Genomic DNA, 6,220 nt, shown 5'->3' on the forward strand with positions numbered 1-6,220 from the left:
CCCTGTTTCCTTGTATTGATGTATGCAGAGCTGGCTAAGATTTTTCCTTATCTCTTTAATTGGCTTTAGGCAATGCATACCAACCAGTCCAGCTGAGGTGCTGATGGTAGTCTTTGAAGAGGCAGATTTCCCCCAAACCCCCACCCATTTTTCCTCCTGTGAGCCAGAAGGAGCTGGAATGAAGAGCCATTGCTCTACTGCATCCTGTGGGGCTGGAAAGATCACACATCAGAGCTGAAGCACCACCCCAAAACATTAGATGTTATCTCAATTGTATTATGCAGATTACTCTTTCTGTATATCCTCTGCATATAAAATATTTATAGTATATTTATAGTATTATGTTTACAATAAAAAAGTAAAATTTGGTGAAGATTCATTATACCAAACAGATATTTGGAGGTGTGGCCCTCTACTCTTCCACCAGAATGGATGGAGATGATGGCAAACTCCTTCCCTTATCTAGGTCTTGTGTTTCTCCTGAGATGGAAGTGATCAGATGACCTGTGGGAATCAGTCCCCTCCTCTAGGACATGGTTCCCAGGGCACCTCTTTCCCAGCACCTCTGCTCACAGGTTTTTCCACCATGCAGAGGGTAAGGCAGCTGCTGAGCATTAGGGAACCAGGGTCTCAGCATTCTAAGTCAAGCCTGGAAGCTGGGATTTACATCGGCAACTGAAGAAGAGTCCTTTGCCATTTGGTCTGAAAGGAGTATTCTGCTTTTCTTTTTCTTTTTCTTTTTCTTTTTTGGTGCAATGGGTATAACCTGAGAGGAAATAGACTCTGGAGGTGGAACCACTCATGTTGAGTGGACTCATGGAAGCTGTTGAGCCTGTCCCCTAAGTCACTATATATATCTCCAATATGTGTTTATTGGGATGGCTTCCCACTCATCTTGACTCAGTGCTGCTTCCTCCTGAAGGAACATCCTTCTGTGAACCTTGCTTTCCCTCCTGTAGGCTGGCACAGGACAGTGGAGCACCAACACACAACTACCGTCTGTGCATGGCTAAAGACTGTGGTGATTTTATAGCGTCCTGGGCACTTCACGTCCATGAAGTAGGAATTGGGTCTCTGCACCAGGCGCTTCTTCTTGTGCTTCCTCTTCTCCTCTTCTGGAGAGGGATGAAGGAGATCTTTTGTGAGAAGCATGTTCTCATGGGGAGGTTGTCACCACCTGAAAGGAGTCACTTCTGCCCTTGTTGGAATACCAGTCTAAGCGTTATCTGCTCCACATATGAATCTATGAGACTTTGGATTGGGCAACTCCTTGGATCCTGCCAGGGACCTGGTCAAGATTCTCAACTGCCTGTATAAGGGGTACATGACAGATGAAATAAGACACAAAGACAATTTTAGTAATCCTTAAAAGAGGGTACTGAGAGGTCAATGCCTCAGGATGGGCAAAAACAAAGACTCCCAAGCTTGCCACTACTGACCATATACACACGGTTTCAGAGGGGGCAGTGTCTTTTCCAGGAGCAGGGTGGCAATTGCTGTGGACTAGTAAAAACAACAAAGCATTCTTGCAAGCATGAGACATGGGTCAATAATGAAAATGGCTTTTTCCCCAAGCGAAACTTTTACTACTATTACTACATTATCTAAAGATTCTTGTCACCCTCAGCAGGCCTTTATCTTGCCCTGTAGGCATCAGGGTTCTGTGGATCTTCGTGGCATGACCATGAGCAATCAGAGCTTCCGCATACCTCTCACCCCACAGGGCAAAACATGTTCTGGTCTCAGCCCTTAAGTCCCCTTGTATTATAGATTCTGGTCCTTGACAGTTCCCCATTTTTGTTTTTGAACTCACAGAAGCTTAACCAGGGTGAGCTGTCGGTGAAGGGCTGCCAGGCATCAGCTGGTTTGAGCTTTTCTGGGACAAATTAAAAATGAAATCAGAAGATATACACAAAAAAGATTATAAGCACACATATATAAAACTTAAAAAATGGGTCTTAAGATATTTCCATGGATTGAGTTGATCAAAAACGGTAGAAAATTTGTCTCTGTCTTGTATTTGTTTATTGAAACTCTGAGTGTGTTGGGATATAGATAATACTTTCTTTTATAAAGCTTCTTAGTCTAGAGTTATGTTTTGAACACCTGAATGCGTTTTTTAATGTTCTTAGGGGTGCAGCTGGCCAAATAGCTCAGCAGATTAAAGTGCCTGCAAGCAGGCACAGGGGCTGAAGGTTCAATCCCTCAGCCTGATGTGCCAGGCTGCCCCCGGGGGACACTGTGAGACTGGGTGTGGTGGCGCACACCTGTAATCCCAGCTCTTGGGAGGCTGTAAACAGGCGGATCACTAGAGATCTGATCTAGTAGTGAGACCCTGAACACCTTGTAGACCCTTCCCTAAAATTAAAAAAAGAAAAAAAGTTCCCAGGGATAAACAGACCAATTACAGGGCAGAGGAGTTATATAAAATCTGATGAACCCTTATTTTAGGTTTTCTAATTGATCTCCCACCCATTACATGGTGGTTTCTAAAACACTATTTGTAGAGGAGTCCTTTTGCCGATGAAGTTCTAATGACTATTTGTAGAGGAGTCCTTTTGCCGATGAAGTTCTAATGGAGTACAGTTGTTCTCTGCATGCAGATTAAAAAAATTTAGAGTTAAAATAGTAAGATCTAATTTGGCTTGTGGAGGCAGCTGTATTCCCCCTTTGTTCTCATAATTATATTTTTAAAGGTGAGTATGTGGGTGTAGTCATTTTTCTTAAAGCCTGGCCTTTAGTGAATCTGCCTCTGGCCACAATTGTCTTCTGTGCTTAGGCCCAGCCCTGTCTCACTGCCTGTAATATTTATAACTAAGTTGGCTATTTACAATATCCTCTCCCCCCAGAAGAGTTATCCCTAACTGTGGGTAGGAGAAAAGGTACATAGTTTCTATATCGCTGCTTCAGGGTTAGAAGGGTTGATGTATGTAGGGAAGACCACAATCAGGGGCCTTCTCAATAGAAATCTAATTGGCCTCAGACAGAAGTCATGTGGTTTAGCAGTTATGAATTCTCTTTATGACACTGACTTGGTAGAAGAAATCTAGCACATTTATCATTGGTTCTAGCTGCATAAACATTTGGAATTTGGTGATCTGTAGGCAAGAATTTTTTTTTTTTTTTTTTTTAGAAATTAGAGCATTTTTAATCAAGGTATGAACACTGTAATGGAAAGGCAGGCTGGGGAAAGAGCCAAGACTAGAAAATGTTTTAATGGGGCTAGAATAGTGTTTGTAACCCACTGGCTCTTAGACCCCTCTACTGATGGAGTCTGACATTTTTTCATGTTTCTCTAGTTTTAACTATAAACGGGTGGAGAGTTTGGTGGTTTTGAAGGGTAATTTTATCTAAAGAATTTAAAGATTCTTTCTGAGTTTTCATAGAGTTTACCGTAGTTTTTTTTTTCCCCTTAATGACCCATAACAGTGCTCAGCTACTGGTATAGCTGGAAACCGTCAAGAGTCAGCAATTAGAGCCCCTTTGTATATCTAACTTATTATTACGAAGTTGTTTGTGTACATCTTTTGGTTATACTTTTCTGTTGAGTGTTTAAGATCAAGTTAAAATGAAACTTGTGTTAGTTAAAATTAATCTCTTATTGTGTGTGAAGGGCAGTTAAGTCTTTTCAGACAACACTTTGGAGCCATGGACAGAGCCTCTCAGCTCCTCTGTCAGTATCAGCTGTCAGGATGGCTCATGGGCTTGCTTGACCATATTGCTTTTTGTGAAATGTTGGGAAGACTTTTCCCTCTTGGTGACCCTCCTTTGGCACACCGTATGCTTGTTGAATCCTGCCCTCTGAGGTAGAAAACTCTCTGCTTAAGAGGTTGGGTGACTCACCAAAGTTGTAGAATGGCATAGAAAAGATTCTCTCTTGTTTTGGGTCCTTATTGACCTTAGGGCTAGGGCCAAAATATTGGCTGTCCTCTTATCCTAGTTACCTTTTTAGTTCTGGCCTCTAAACTTTAGCTGTTGAGCACCCAGAAGAGAAGATCAGTGATTTGGATAATGCAATGGGAGCAGTGAATTTAACTATTATAATTTTATCTGAATATAAAGCATCTAGAGGACTGTTATTCCTTACCAACCGTGATTGTTTAGTAGTTGAATCCCTATAAAATGTTAACATATAGTAGTTATACAGTTTTACTTGGAAAACTTCAGATCAAAAACTGCACAGTATTTCAGCATGATAAACATGCTGACATTTTTATAACATACTTAACCATCTTAGCATAAAATGGTCTTTTTAGTCAAATGTCTTTTGATCACTAGACATTAAGTGACACAAAAAATATCTCACCTAGTTTGTTACCCTTTAATGGGATGTCACTGAAGAAGTTTGTGATATTGTCTGGACTGCTTAGTGTCCAAGCAGCTCTAAGTGTAGAGACACATGTATAGTACTGGATCCCATCGAGAGCCTCCAAGCTAGTTATCTCAACATCCCAAGAGAGAAACTAGTTCTTTGTATATTGGTTTATTTATTTAATGTTGAAATAATGATGCAGTGCTCGCTTCGGCAACACATATACTAAAATTGGAACGATACAGAGAAGATTAGCATGGCCCCTGCCCAAGGATGACACGCAAATTCGTGAAGCGTTCCATATTTTTCTTTGAAATGCAGTGAGATAGTGAGGTTAAGATTGATAGCCCAAATCGTTTGATAATAACAATAAGCTTTTCTTCTGGATGGTTAACAACCTAAGTTTGCAGACCAAAATTAGAGAAAAAGGAGGGCTACAAGGAAAGCCAACATTTTGGCCCTAGCCTTCTAAGGTCAATTAAGACTCAGGACATATGAGAACTTGTACTGTAACGTCATGTACCTCGGTAGTGTCCCAAATTTTCTGATCAAGAAGATTATGGGGCCAAAGAGGAAAGCGATCAATGACATAGAGTGGGCCTAAGGAGAGTCACATGGGGAGAAGACACTCTCTCAGGCTTTCACAGAGAGCACATTGGCCAAGCATTGGCCGTGACTCATCCACATGGCTGCGCTGATAAAGGTTCTACAATCTGAGGTACAGGATCTCAGGACAAATCCTGAGGGCATTTCACTGACCTCAGACCAAAAAGCTACAACTCTTGTTGCATAGGTCCTGCTTTACCTTGGTCTTAACCATCCAGCAGAAAAGTATGAAGACGAAATTATAAGAAATAAAGCCGTGTAGAATCTCCTAGACAAAGAGTCCCCATAGAAATTCACTTTTGGGTCTCCTCCTAATGATTGAGAGCTGTTTCCTTCTTTGTGATAAATATTCTCCCTGTCTATCTCCTTCATCCTCAAAATCCATTCAATGTGGCAAGACCAAGGCCCAGATTACAGCAGCAAGATTCCAACAACAAGCCATAGAGCAAACACTTTTGATGTTTTTGTTTTCTTGCTCTGACTACACTTACATTTCCAGAATTCCCAACAAGACATGATAAGTAGAACTCCTGTGACCCAATAAAGCTTACTATGTTAAAAATTCTAAAAAAAAAAAAGAAAGAAAGAAAGCCATGCTGTTAAGTTGAGCTGGGGGGGACTCAGGTCAATAATTTCTGACATTGCCAGTTAAACAGAAGACCCAATGCTATTATGGGCTACTGGACTCTTTTAGAATATTTTGCTGAGTTTACACACCTATAATATTCAATAACGGAACTTAGAAAAAATGGGGTATACAGATTAATGTCCATTTTGTATCTGTGTATTCAAAGTGGTTGGGATAGATATATAGTTACATTCTGTTAATGAATAGAATGGTTTGTTCTAATGGTGTTTGTAAATAGGATCACAAGTCTGCATCTTGTACAGCAATTAACCACTAAGAAGAATATATGCAGTGTATTATTTGTTGAAAAATAAAAAAAATAAAATAAAATAAAATAAAGAAAAATTTCAACCACAAAAAAAAAAAAAAAAAAGAAATAATGATGCAGGAGGATTCCAAGTATAAGCCCAACCTGGGCAACTTAGCATGATGCTATCTCAAAACAAACAAACAAAAAACTTGGATAAATGATTGATGCTCTCAACCCACTGACAATTAGTATTAGTCTCCTCCCTTTGAATCTGTGTTTTCCTTAATGATTGTATCAAAATCAATATGTGCAGATTAAGTGAGCTGTGATTTTTTTTCTTTTATACTGGGGATGGAATCTAGGGCCTTGCACATGCTAGGCAAATGCCCTGCCAGTGGACTGTATCTCTAGCTCTATACTGTGT

At 40.3% G+C, this 6,220-nt stretch overlaps 1 non-coding gene across 1 annotated transcript; it reads left to right on the plus strand.

Annotated features, from left to right (window-relative positions):
* Nucleotides 1–4,513: 4,513 nt before the first annotated feature.
* On the plus strand, nucleotides 4,514–4,620 carry LOC111816685. The gene has a single exon (XR_002821034.1). It is a non-coding gene; the product is annotated as a U6 spliceosomal RNA (small nuclear RNA).
* Nucleotides 4,621–6,220: the final 1,600 nt, after the last annotated feature.

This window comes from Octodon degus, unplaced genomic scaffold (assembly GCF_000260255.1).
Source record: "Octodon degus isolate 3935 unplaced genomic scaffold, OctDeg1.0 scaffold00037, whole genome shotgun sequence".
Taxonomy (NCBI): Eukaryota; Metazoa; Chordata; class Mammalia; order Rodentia; family Octodontidae; genus Octodon; species Octodon degus.